This window comes from Ranitomeya variabilis, chromosome 2 (genome assembly GCF_051348905.1).
Source record: "Ranitomeya variabilis isolate aRanVar5 chromosome 2, aRanVar5.hap1, whole genome shotgun sequence".
Classification (NCBI taxonomy): Eukaryota; Metazoa; Chordata; class Amphibia; order Anura; family Dendrobatidae; genus Ranitomeya; species Ranitomeya variabilis.
Window position 1 is genome coordinate 477,606,521 of NC_135233.1, and position 14,379 is coordinate 477,620,899.

General features: G+C 47.9%; 1 protein-coding gene across 4 annotated transcripts in view; it reads left to right on the forward strand.

The window, feature by feature from the left end:
* Positions 1–7,447: 7,447 nt before the first annotated feature.
* CD151 (CD151 molecule (Raph blood group)) overlaps positions 7,448–14,379 on the forward strand; it is a 46,589-nt gene continuing 39,657 nt past the window's right edge. For 2 of the 4 annotated variants that reach the window (XM_077287824.1, XM_077287822.1), the window contains exon 1: positions 7,482–7,637. The gene's annotated coding sequence lies outside the window, so the exon portion shown is untranslated. Of the gene's footprint in view, positions 7,638–8,563; positions 8,646–14,379 lie in introns of all 4 variants that reach the window. The other 2 variants (XM_077287825.1, XM_077287823.1) reach the window with 2 other exon arrangements.

Sequence of the window (14,379 nt, forward strand, 5' to 3'; positions counted from 1 at the left end):
AGGAAAAGACAGCCTTCACAACACCGATGGGTCTCTCTGAATTTAACTACATGCCGTTCGGACTGTGCAACGCCCCAGGAACGTTCCAGAGGATGATGGAGTGCTGTCTCAGGCACAAGGATTTCGAAACCGTCTTGTTGTACCTGGACGATGTCATCGTCTTCTCCAAGATATACGAAGACCACCTGAAGCACCTGGCCGAGGTGTTCAAAGCTCTGTCCAACTTTGGCCTAAAGGTAAAACCATCTAAATGTCACCTGTTGAAATCCAAGGTACAGTACCTGGGCCATGTGGTAACCTCTGAAGGAGAGGCACCAGAACCTTACAAGGTCACTGTGATCAGAGACTGGCCAAAGCCCAGTAACATCCATGAAGTCCGACAGTTCCTCGGGTTGGTAGTCTACTACAGAAGATTTATTAAAGACTTCACCAGGATAGCCGCACCACTACAAGACCTGTTAGTGGCCCAATCTAAGAAAACCAGGGGAAAGAACACTCCGGTTGACTGGAATGACAGGCTGGAGGGATCCTTCGCTTGGTTGAAGTTGGCTCTCACGGGAGATGAGGTACTGACGTACCCAGAATATGACCAACCGTTTGTGCTGTACATGGATGTCAGCAACGTGGGACTGGGAGCAGTACTGTCCCAGGTACAGAAAGGCAAAGAAAGGGTAATTGCCTACGCCAGCAGGAAGCTTCGTCCCACGGAAAGGAACCCCGAAAACTACAGTTCCTTTAAGCTGGAGTTCCTCGCTATCGTCTGGGCAGTAACAGAGAGGTTCAAGCACTACCTAGCCTCAGCAAGATTCACAGTTTTCACGGACAACAATCCGCTAACACACCTGGAGACGGCAAAGTTAGGTGCCTTGGAGCAGCGATGGATGGCCCGGTTGTCCAACTATGAATTCACCATCAAGTACCGGGCAGGGCACAAGAATGCCAATGCTGATGCGCTGTCCGGGATGCCCGGCTTGCTAGAGATGGGAGAGGATCCGAGGGCACTCAAGGAGATGGAGTTGCCGGCTTTCCATCCCCCCGGGGTGACGCAGTATTCCCATTATGCGAGGAACAGGCGTAATGACAAGCAAGAAGCTACTCTGAACCCATTACCTCATCATGGATGGGCAGAGAAGCAAGATAGTGACCCGGCAGTCCGTCTGGTCAAAGAGCTGCTGACGCAAGCTGATTCTCACCCTGGTCCAGATGCTCCACAAGAGACTCAACAGCTGTGGAAAGAGAAAGGCAAACTGTTTATGTACGACGGTAAGCTGTGCCGGAGGAATATTGACCCACGCAATCACGAGCTGGTCTGGCAGACAGTGGTCCCAAAACAAGATGTGTCAATGGTTCTGGAAGCGTACCACGATGGAGCAGGACACTTCGGATGGAAGAAGTTAGAGATCCTACTACGTGGAAGGTTCTACTGGGATTGGCATGATAAAAGCCATAGAAAAGTGGTGCCGAGAGTGTGGCCCATGCAACTTGCGCAGAAAGGACTGTGACAGCCAGAGGGCTCCCCTATAGCTTATAGTCACCAAACAGCCACTTGAACTGGTGGCCATAGACCACGTGAAGCTAACTCCAAGCCGGTCAGGCTATGTCTATGCTCTGACCATTGTGGACCATTACTCCAGATTCCTGGTAGTAGTGCCTGTCAAGGACCAGACAGCGACGACAGCAACCAAAGCCTTCCAGCTACACTTTTGCCGACAACACAGATACCCAGAGAAGGTACTTGCCGACCAAGGCCCAGCCTTTGAATCGGAAGTGTTTCAAGAGTTCTGCAATCTGTACAGATGCAAGAAAATCAGAACAACACCGTACCACCTGTAAACAAATGGTATGTGTGAGAAGATGACTTAAGTAGTAATCGATCTGTTAAAAACCTTGCCTTTACACGAAAGAAACTTATGGCCAGAGAAGTTGCCAGACTTGGTAGATTTGTACAATCACATCCCAGTGAATTCCACCAATTGCACTCCAGCATACCTGATGAGAGGAAGATCTAGCAAATTACCTGTTGATCTGGAAATGGGAGTCCTAACCCCAGAAAGTACCTGAACAGATACAGATTGGGATACCGAGCGACAACAGAAATATCACCAAGTCCAAGAATATGTAGAAAGAAGCTTGTCTCAGGCAAGACAAAAACAAGAGAGAGACTATAACCAACAGGCCCCTGCAATTCCCTTGTCACCAGGTGAACAAGTGTTAAAGCGTAAAAGGAGAATGCACATGTGGCGCCCCAGGGTCCTGGTCGTCACAGTAATGTCGCTTTCCTCACGGGGAGAGTGATGCTACGTTTGGAGGCAAGAAAGGATAACTGTAACCAGGTACCACAAACATGCAACACATTCACACTCCAGGCCACCAGGGGGAGCTTTTGATCCTATTTACTAGGTGACTCCCCATATATATATAACTGGTAGTCTGTAGGGAAAGTTAGTTAGTTCCAGACATCAGTCTGAGGAGGACAGAGGGTTTACGGAGCTGAGCATGCCACAGAGCTGCAGCTTCCGGAAGGAGACATTTAGAAGGCAGAATTGATTGCAGTAAGCGTGCAGGAGAGGAAGCACAGGAGAGGATACCAGAAGGGGACCAGCCCCGAGCAGGCTGCCTCCTTCTGAGGCGCAGAACATCGGTAGCCGGAACACCGAGGTTGTAAGCACCTCCCCGCCTTACATCAGAGACCGGCAGGACAGCTAATTGCATTTTACCTGTCCGACCCAACACCCAGGAGGCACGGTGACATCCCACAGAGCCGGGTCATCTAAGAGACCCTATAAATAGGCTCAAGTCACCAGTCATATGGGTTATGTCCTATCCTAACTGGGGGACAGAGAGAAAGAGAGAGTGCAGCGCCCCAGGGTCCTGGTCGTTGCAGTAATATCATTCTCCTCTAGGGGGGAGTGATGTTACGTTTGGAGGCAAAGAAGGACAACTGAATCCAGGTTTCACAAACATGCAACATATTTCATACTCCAGTCCACCAGGGGGAGCTATGCTCCTATTTATTAGGGCACTCTTCACACTTAGGTAAAACTGGTGGCCTGGAGAGGAAGTTAGGCAGTTGCTGTTTGAGCTTCGCTCAGGTAGTTGGTCCCTGACAGGGGTGGGAGCCTGTCAGAGGCCTAGACGGAAGGTCACGGCGCTGCGCCTGCCCTAAGTGCGGCAGTTCCTAAGAACGGACACGAAAGCGAATTGTATTGTAGAGAGGGTGAAGAAGTCACTAGCAAAGGAGTGGATACCAGAAGGAGTTCTGTCCTGTAAAGGCTGCCTCCTTCTGAGGCGCAGGATTCCGGTAGCCGGAACACAGAGGGAGCAACAGTCCTTTATGCCTTGCTCCAGAGATCGTCAGGACAGCTAATTTCACGTTACTGATCCGCCCCACACCCAGGAGGCAAGGTGGCACCCTCGAGAGGCTGGGGCATGATAGAGTCCCTGTAAAATGCCTCAAGCCTCCGGTCATGCGGTTTGTCCTATCCATCTGGGGGACAGAGAGAGAGACATAACATCTACAACATCTGTGAGGACCTTATGAGACGCCCAGCAGTAAGGTACTACAACACCAAGGCGCTAGAGGAAGGCTACTGATTTCCACCTGGATAAGGGGATTCTGGATTTGCCTCCAAACCGGCCGGACTCTGCCAGCCCTGTGATCTAGTGCTCTGGACTGTGGATGCTGAAGTCACCAGTAAAAGGTAAGGAGACTGCAACCTTGTGTCCTCGCTCTTCACTGCGCCTCACACCATGCACCATCTACACACTGGGAAGCCCTGGGGATACACTTCACCTGTGGGAAGGTATACCATCTAGCTGCAATAACATCACCCCAGCGGACTCCTTAAAGCAGCGTTGGTCACCCTGACCGAATACCACAGGTGGCGTCATGAACACTTCCCCTTTAAAGATCTTTCCCCCCCTTTTACACAGACGTCCCTAGGGCCACGGACCGGGTCAGCCACCGTGACATCCCCCCTGAGAACCGAAGGATCCGGTACCGAGTAACCCCTTGCCCTTGGGGGCGCTCCAATAACATCTGTGAGGACCTTATTTGAAGCTTCTAGCAGTAAGGGACTACACCACTACAGCACAAAGGAAGGCTTCTACTTTTCACCTGGATAAGGGAACTCTGGACTTGCCTCCAAACCGGCCGGACCCTACCTGCCCTGTGATCCAGTGCCCTGGACTGTGGCTGCTGAAGACTTCAGTAAATGAGGTACAGAGACTGCAAACCTGTGTCCTCGTTCCTTACTGCACCTCTCACCATTCTACCATCTACACACTGGGAGGCCCTGGGGATATACTTCACCTGTGGGAAGGTATACCATCTAGCTGCCATAACATCACCCCAGCAGACCCCTTAAAGCAGCGTCGGTCACCCTGACCAAATACCACAGGTGGCGTCACAAACATAAACTTTATTCCCTTTAAAGACCTTTCCCTTTTACATGGGCGTCCAGGGCCACGGACCGGGTCGCAGCCACCGAGACATTCCCCTGTGAACACCGGACCCGGTACCGAGTACCCCACGGCTCTGGCGGGCGACACACAAACTTGATGACTAGTGGGAAGTAGAACCGTATACTATCTTACCATCCAACTTTGACAATACTAAAGTCTGTCTAATCAGCAAAGATGGAGGAGAAACTTCGACTGCAGTATCCAGAGACCATCTTAAAGTATGAGAGACAAAGAAAAAGATCCAAGTACTACTCAACCACTGGCAGAAGAGGAAAAGAGAATCCATACCGTCCTTAGAGCTTTTCCTCAGTCTTAGACTCAAGTACATCAGGCCATAATGATACCTGTCTTGACTTTTCCCCAGTTGGAAATGCCAGAACAAAATGTGACACCGAACCATCCTGAATCAGAAGAGACTTCACACCAGCAATTTCAAGCAGTAAATGTCACCCCAGCAGTGGAACCAGAGAATCCACCCTCTGCTATCGGTGAATCTGTCAGACCTATGGTGAATCTAAGAAGTCGCAGTACCCAGTTTAACAACACACTGCAGGCCTACAAGTAGTACACTCACTAGTGGGTCCACTACAGTAACAGCAGACATGCTAGACCAGGAACTACGCAGATCTACCCGTAGTAGCAAAGGTCAAATCTCAGCCAGGTACAGGGACTAAAACAATGTCAATCATTGCTGTTACCTGTTTGAATTGCATGCATATATTTGTTACAGGTTTTAAAATTGACAATAGGGTAATGGACAGTGAATTACCCAAAAACTGTATTTGTACATAGTTGGCACCCTCAAGGTGTACCCTGGCTCTGCCCACTTGCCGGAGTGGGTAGGGCCTTGTTTCTGCACAGACCTGAAGAAAAACCGTCTGGCGTGGCGGACCCCGAGTCTGGATACGCCTTGTAGCCAGCCCAAAGCCTAGGTTGGGGGTTTATGACGTTTAGGACTCCTTCTCACTTGCGAGAAATACATCTGAGTCTCGCAGGTTAAATCCCTGCTCTGGCGCCGGCACTCCAGAGCGGAGCGTGCGTCCGCACAGCAATACATGGAGCTGCACGCTCCGTTCTGGAGTGCTGGCGCCAGAGCAGGGTTTTAACCTGCGAGACTCGGACATATTTCTCGCAAGTGAGAAGAAGCCCATATTCATAGACCAGGACACCCTGATATAAGACCAGATGTACATTTATAAATTTGTTTGCAACGTCCAAGTCAAAAGTGCCTCCCGTAAGGGATGAATAAGTTTAAACCTGTTACTGTTGTTCAAAATGTTTTATTGCATCATGTCTAACCTGTTGTTTATGTTTCCTCTACCCAGTCAAGGAGTACTAGAATTTTTAGGGGGTTGGGGGGTAGGAATGTGGCACCCCAGGAGTTCGGGTACCACAGTGGTGCTGCCTTCCTCTCGGGGAGGGAGATTTCAGGGCTCCAGGAGGCTACAAGTAGGCCTCCGAGGAGCCAAAGTGCAGAGACCGTGTACCGGGAGCCCAAGGCTAGAATGGAACTGTAGGACACCTAGCAGAACCAGAGGTTGTGGTACAGCAGCACCCTGGAGCCTGGAGTCACCGTGCAGAGACCCCAGAAGGAACGGCTCAAGCTGCCTACCATACAGGTACCTGTCCCAGGACAGGGGAAGGAACCAGGACCTTGTTAGGACATTACAGACAGCAAGGGACTATAGAAGCGCGCAGTGGAAGGCTCCCAACCTGACTTGCCAAGGGGATTCCACTTGTTTCCGGGCTGCCTGGACACCTAATGTACCTGTTGCCAGTACCCTGGACTGTGGCCTGCCAACTACAGTAAACCAGGTAAAGACTTTACAACTTGTGTCCTTTACTCATTAACCGGCAAACACCATCATCACCATACATTCTAGGACCCCTGGGGACCCCGCTTCACCTGTGGGAAGCGTCACCATCATTGCTGCAACAACATCCCACAGAGGACCCCTTTAAAACAGCGTCGGTCCCCTATTGACCGAACACCACAGGTGGCGTCACTACAGACTTATTCACAATTCCCCTTTAAAGGCTGTTCCCTTTTACAGTGAGTTCCAGGGCCACGGACTGGGTCGCAGCCACCGTGACATCCCCTTTAATAGCTGACCGGATCCGGTACCGAGTACCTTGCCCTGATGGGCGACTCAAGTGCTTATCTGAATATCTATGGTACTGTACTTACTGAATAGCTGCCTCGGGAACCCGGATACCTGGAGCGCTTCCGATAATCAGCTGTTCGGCGATGCAGCTGCATGTCTCGTGGATGTGTGACAGTCACAACACATGTATGAAGAGCCTGTTTTTTTGTGACTGTGACACAGCCACGGCCAGTGTCGAACTGGGGTGCCAAGGGTCCACCAGTAACCAACTCCAGGGCCCCACTTTTCTGCAAATGTGACATTATTCTCAATCACAAATTTATATAACAATGAACTGGGTAGATTGTTAAATGAATAAGATGCCGCCATTGTGATTGAAGTATATTGTGCCAAGTACTTCTGATATAAGAGGGTGGTGACCTGCACAGGGGCCCACCAGAGGATTTTCCTGTTCTCCTGTGGGCCAGTCCGAGCCTGGCCGCGACACACGCAGCTGCGGCACCGAACAGCTGATTATCGGAAGCGCTCCAGGTATCCGGGTTCCCGAGGCAGCTCTTCAGTAAGTACTATAGATATTCAGATAAGCACTTATCCGACACTATTCCATCAACCCTAGTCATCGCACCGTTCATGTGGGGGAATTCACTGTGGGGGTATCATACTGTGTTTAAGGGGTACTTTTGTTGGGGTCATACTTTATGGGGACAATGACAAGGCAATCTGATCCAGGGGCTTCAATAGCAGGAAAGTTGTGAGCTATGACCTATTCTTATGTGTCCCCACTGAGTAATCCTCTCCATACTAGTGTGAGTCCTGCTGGGCACACACAGTGCAGTGCTGTCAGTGAGCTGTAGGTGGCGCCTCCTCTCTAGCAGATCACTCTGCACGAGTCTCTGCAGGGTTAGGCGGCGGGGCCTGCGGGGTGTGGTCTGCAGCCGCTGCCCTTCCTCTGGCTCCGGCTCGTCCTGCTCTCTGTGTCCGCTCTCTGTGTCCGCACTCTGCTCGGGGAGATTTGCAGCCGCCGTGTGAGCTGATCCCGGGACCCTAGAAGGAGCGGGCGGACTCGGGGTGAGTGCAGTGAGCTGCTGCATGTGTGTATTGTAGAGGAGGGGTATACTGCACTGTGTGTGCAGGGTCAGAGCGGTACCGGGACTGCAGTGCGCACAGGTGGCCCTGAAGGGGGAGTGTAAGAACGCTGCCTATAGGGGTCTGTGGACAGGTGACTTATTAGCAGGGTCCACAGTAATCTGCTGGTACTTTCTGCCATCAGCTGTCATTAGTGGGGGAATCCTACTGCCATGTTTAATTCTCGTACAGCGCCCCCTCAGGGCAAATGAGGCATGACAGTGTGCACACTGCTCCCCCAGATCAGTGCTTACTACACTGTTATTTATAGGGGCTGCCCAGTTGGGGACCCCTCTGTTTTGTCACACTGGTGGTGTCACAGTTGCTTGTCTGCTGTGGTTGTGTTGGAGCCGGCCAGTGTGTAATCAGTAGCGGATTACTCAGCCGCCATAGAAATCAATAGTATTTAATGAAATAAATGGTCTGCCAGGCCCTGGCTTCTTAGGAGGAGGGGAGATGTGAAGGGGGCTTCTCTAAGATCCAGGTTACCTTAATATGGGGTGACAGCGGATGTGTGGATATTCCTGGCTAAAGCCTCAAACTGTTTTGTTAGGCCGTGTTCACACTTCCGTTTGTTCCATTTTTGGAATTCATGTATGAAAGCGATTAGCTGTATCAGTTATATAAAGGGGAGGCTGAGAGGCCCCATTTGTTATTATTGACTGATACAATGGATCATTTTAGGCACGTGAGCAGAAAAACGGACCGTGTGTACAGATCCGTGCATGACAAACCAGCTTTAGGTGGTGACTGGAGGTGCCTTTGAGAAGGGCCTACTTTGTTGTGAAATTGACCTATGCCTACTTGCCCGGAAGGTCATATTGCCTAGTTACATTATTAAATAACAAAGTAATTATCATTTATCATAGGGGGGCTATATGCTGCCGATCAGTGGGGGTCCTGAGAATTCCTACATGAGCTTCGCGCACAGAGGAGCGTACAGGCCCAATAGTAAGTCTATGGCTCCGCACATTGCTCTCCACGTGTAGCTCGTGCACTGACTGATTAGTGGGGGTCTCGGGTCGTAGATTCCTATCAGTTGTTGTCCATAGTATCTCCTATGATGATTTTATTTTTGTTTATATGTGATACCCTTTAAAATCTGATGCAAAATCTTCGCCAAATTGTGCAAATGTTGTAAATTTGTCAAATCCTCAGCATGAATTGATCCTCCTGGCTCTGAAATGGTTAAATGCATCGGGAAGAATATATGTCTGAGCATATATTGGGTAAGTGATACAGGACAGGCGGTGTGGTCGGAGGCATGCCAGGAATGCTGTGACTGGCGACTGTCACTACAATGGCTGCCCTCGGGGCGCTCCGCCAGGACAGGCAGGTAACAGGCAAAATATGTCGCCTCAGGAGGCGCTGAAGTCATGAAGGTCCTGTCCTGCGCGCAGGTCAGTGAGGCCGTGTTATGTGAGGGGTATTTCATTCAGGTTTTATTAAATGAATTTTTGTTTATTTTTTAGAAAGACTGATATCCTATAGTGGGGCCCGGCATTTCCACAGACCAGAGCGTAGCTCTTAGGTGTGAATCAGGACGTGCTGCCGCGCCATCAGATAAAGGGGCTGCCACCAATATGGCAGGATGGAATTACTAGGTTCCCAAGGGGGCCCGTGTACCTTAAGCCACTTTCAGCGCCATTTCTGCACCTCTTACGTTACCTTATGTGTTTTTTTTTTTTCCCGTTTTTATTGCTGAGGTGTTTTGTCTCTTTTTGATGTTGTTTTTTTATCATAGGGTGCTTTTGTTTTTAGTCTTTTCTGGTATTTGGTGATGACCAAACTTGATTGACTACAATGTATGAAAAATTCACCGCAGTTCAGTTTATGCTGCATTAAAAAAACCAGTGGGTGTGAGGTTTATATAAATGTCTTCCACTTTGCTGGAACTGTAGGATGCTGCGTTTTCTTGCTGTGCAAAAATATGCAGCATCAAAAACTCATCGTGGACACTTATCGAAAACAAAATGGTGACCTAATGCTGGCTCATCCGACAGCTCTCCTGACTTCCTCATACACATGGATGCTCTGTTTGGTTGAGCATTCATGTGTTTTCTATGGGAAAGCAGAGTCGGCTCCCCTTCCATTAAACTAATGTCAGCCGACATCGACAGGTTTGGCCAACACTCTGTGTACGGGGGGCTCCGGGCCAACTGATTTTCAGGGGAGATGCCTCATTTTGGACTGCCGATCACTGTGTTCTCTCAGTGATGGGCTGCCAGCAGAGATGTCTGTCATCTGAATTCTCATAAATTACTTGTGTATGGAAGCGACTGCTGTTGACCCAAAGCATCGTTCGGCAGAGACCCATCTAATGTGTATGGGGCCCATAAGCTTCTGCCAGACATCTCTGTCAGCTCATCTTCCCTTAAAACAATTTGTATTACATTTCAACTGCCCAATCCTTTTCTTCCACTTCATCTTTGTGGGAGCATTGGGACAGCTATGGCGGGTTTGGCCTACTCTAATCCAAGGCGTATTGGGACCTTAAGGCTATGTTCACACTTTGCGTTTTTTGCTGCGGATCCGCAGCGGATTTGACGCTGCGGATCCGCAGCAGTTTTCCATGCAGGGTACAGTACAATGTTACCCTATGGAAAACAAAAACCGCTGTGCCCACTTTGCGGAAAATCCCTTTAAAAACCGCGCGGAATTGCTGCGGAAAAAAAGGAGTATGTCACTTCTTTCTGGGGATTCCGCAGCGGTTTTCAACATGCACCAATAGGAAAGTGCTGTTGAAAACCCGCAGAGGAATCCGCAGAAGAAACCGCAGGAAAATCCGCAGTGAAAACCGCAGCGGTTTTGCACTGCGGTTTTTCCAAATCCGCTGCGGAAAAATCCGCAGCAAAATCTGCAAAGTGTGAACAAGCCCTAAAAGGTTTATTCCCAATACTGAAAGTTAAGACAAAATGTGGATAGGCCAGGGTATAACTTGCTGATTAGTGGGGGTCCATACGCTAGGGTATAACTTGCTGATTAGTGGGGGTCCATACGCTGGGACCCCACTTATCCCAAGAATGAGGCTCTGACTATGCAAGTTCGCCACTGTTCAATTAATTGTCTATGGAACAGCCGGAGATAGCCAGCCGTTGTACTCATTTTTCTAAATCAGTTTCATACACAATGTTGACAAGTTGTGGCATACTCCATGCAATGGGACACTTCATAGCCCTGTTCTAGGGATCAGTGAAGGTCCCAGGGGTTACAAAAACAAATTAAAATAAATGGATATGGATGCACCTATCATCATCCCGGAGCTGGGACCCCCACTCTCCTCAGAGTAAAGCAGCATAGTCAGCAAGAGCTACAATCTACAAGTTTGCCCATGGTGGCATAATGTTATGGGACTACAGTGGCTAATCTTAGCTGGCACCAGGGATGTGGAGTCGGTAAGCCAAACCTCCGACTCCTCAATTTCCCTTAATGCGTCTCCACAGCCCTGGTAACTACTGAGCATGTACTTAAATTGCAGCACAGATTCGTCTCAACTAACAACCTAGATCCTTAGATAAGGAACAGAACAGACATTTATAGGATATTTCATAACTTTTCCGAATTCTTATGAAAACATTTACAGCACATCCTGCATTGTACCGCTGAACCCAATGCATTATCGTATAGATTTTAGGCGTCGGTCCATTTTATACTGACTCCACCAAAATGAACTCTGACTCCACAGCCCTGGCTGGCAGTTGGTGATACATCATCCATGGGGATGATGAGGGAGCCCAAACAGTTTGTTAAACGGTCCAAGATATCAGATTGGTTTAAAATGAATAAATAAAAGGGGTATGCTCCTTAACCGAGCCCCCACCCGTTTCAAGATGGTGTTGACTTCCTGGCCCTCTCTCAACATGTTCAAAAGCTGGACATGGTGAGAAATGCCGGCTCATTCAGTCACTGACGGAGACTCGTCTCTATCATGGCTAATGATTGGCCCAGTGGGCATGTACGGCCTTTTCTTAAGTGTTGTGACCGAAGTGGGTAAGTGTTAGGACGGGAGGTGCTGGGGATCAGTGAGGGTGAATAGTACAATGTAAGGACTGGGCACTGCTGTAGTTAGCCACACATCCCACATAAATGGTCTACACACAATGCAATGATTGATCTACAGGTATATGTGCTGAGGCATGTGCTGTTCGCTCCTGCCATATTTGATTGCTCTGGGTATGTTCTAGTTGTTGGCTGATATTTTTTCAGTATTTGTCTCACAGTCAAGATTACCGGTAGTTCTTTGTTCGTGAGCGCACAATACTTTACCTCAGCTAAGTCCAAGGTCCACTCATGTTTCATTTGCTGTGGGTGTGATGATATACTGCTTCTTTACAACATTCTGGATACTAAGGCTCGGTTCACACTTATACAGCATGACGTCGGTGTTTGTCAGAATCCTAAAAAAAAACAACTATATTCCGTGGGGAACCCCGATGAAGTCACTGTGGACACTGTTTGGCCTCCATCATCTTTTTGTGGCCTGCCATGTTTTGGTACACATCATCGGTTGCATTTTAGGCTGAGTTCACATGAGCGTGGACATGACTTCAGTCCATTTGTAGTTCTGTGTGCCCGGTGCATCGGTGTTGTGTGCCACATAGTCCTCTTATCATAAAAACGGAGAGAGAGAATATGTTGCTTTTTTTTTCCCCACACATACCCTTTTTCCTGGACTTGGCCCATTGAATTTTATTTCCCTGGCGTAGTCCGCTGTGCACATGGACCGAGAATCCGCTCATCTGGACTTGGTCCTAAATAAATATATATAAAAAGTTGATCTGACTCTTCCTGTTGGTCTGGATTGCTAGTATTCTGTGTAATGTAAATGTCAGGCATTATTTTTGCTAATTTAGTGTCTAGGTGTGTTTGTTTCCCCCCCGCACTGTGTGCCTCCTATGTACAGTACTGGCATAGCCTAAGGCAGAAGTCCCCAACGTTTCTGACCTTGAGAGCCACATCCAGCCTTGAGAGAGGGTCGTGATCCACATCCAGCCTTAAGAGAGGGTCGCGAGGGCCCCTCACAATAATGGGAACCAAAGCGTTTCAATAATAATCAATAACCCCAAAGCAGTATACTAAGATCCAGGGGTTCCCACAATACCCCCATCCAGTGTTCTCCTATAACGCACTCCCAAGACACTGTCACATCCAGCTTCAAACATCTCCTCTGACAGGTGGTGTCATCTTGTCTCCAGCGTACCATACTTAATTCATCTCAAAACCCCTAAGACTAGTATATGTGCATCCAGATCTGCTCTTCTGTGCAGGGCTGCTCACAAAATTCACCATTTTCAGATGTGCTCTTCATACCTGTTTGCCATCTTGATGCAATAGCTCCAGGTGTAGCAGACAGCCGCGAGCCACAATTCATGGGGCCGTGAGTTACATGTGGCTCCCGAGCTACAGGTTGGGGACCCCTGGCCTAAGGGCTCATTCAATCTTTTGTCATAAAGCCTATCGAGTTGTTCACAAGTCCTTTTTTTTTTCTTTGCTGACCTTGTTGCAGCAAAAAACAAAAAATGTAATAAAAGTCTGTAGGTCCATAAAACTGACTGACAGCACAAGGATAACATCTACCGTATGTGAAACCCCTGTGCTATCCATTTTTAATATTGTAAAGGGTAGAAGTTTTATTTTATTTTTTTAATTTATTTATTTTTTTTAATTTTTTTATACTTCCTTCGCATACAAAAGATACTAGCGGATTCCAAGTGGAAGCTGCCTGAAGAATGGATCGGTCACTTTTTAGCCACGTTGCGGCATTCGAAGCCTTAAGCAGTTTAAAAAAAAAAAAAAAAAAAGTGGGAAAAGACGGGAACCTATGCACAGCAAGTCGTTTTGGCATTGCCGTGCAGATGTTCATTTATTATTTTTTTTTTTTAGGGCTGCAGAATCTGCCAGGAAAGATGTTGTCTGCACATACCCTTAGTCTCATATATACCGTAATCTTATTATTTTTTTTTTATAGCTTTTTTTTTTTTATGTTTGACATTTTTTTTTTTTGCATGTCATATTATATATAACTTGTGCCATTCGCTAAGCATTTTACCGGATACTTTTGAAGTGCTACTTGGAGAGTTAAGAACCAAAATGCTTGAAAAATAAAAACCCCATACCAAGAGTATGATACGTTTTCCCAAAAATGCCATCAATTGCAAAAACATCACTAAAATGCTGCGTATGTAAAGAGCCTATTGTATTATAGACATCTGGACTTAGTGATTTAGGCAAAAATATTGCAAAAAAAATGCAGAAAAAAACTTGTCACTGTGAAATGAATGCAATAATAGTGCATATAAATAATCACCTAATGAGAACTTTGCTGCATTATTTCCCGCAGGTCTCCAGATTTCCTTTACACTGTGCATTCTCTGTAATAGGGATTTGCTGAGGCCAGAATTCCTAGGTCTAATTAATTGCTGAAGACAGAAAAGCTAGAGAGTGATGTTTGTGTAGCTGTAACCCCTTCATAGCCAAATGGGGGTGGTGGGGTAGAGAAAAAGGAAAATCCGAAACTGCACAGAGCAAGCAAGGAAAACAAATAGGATTCCACATAGCGAAGCCGTGTGACTGGCGATATTGCATAGTACAGCATAAGGGTAAGTTCACACTAGGCTTTTTTTTAGCGTTTTTTTTCCTGCGGGAAAGAAGCTGCAGAAAAAAAGCATGTTTTCCTTGGTTTTTC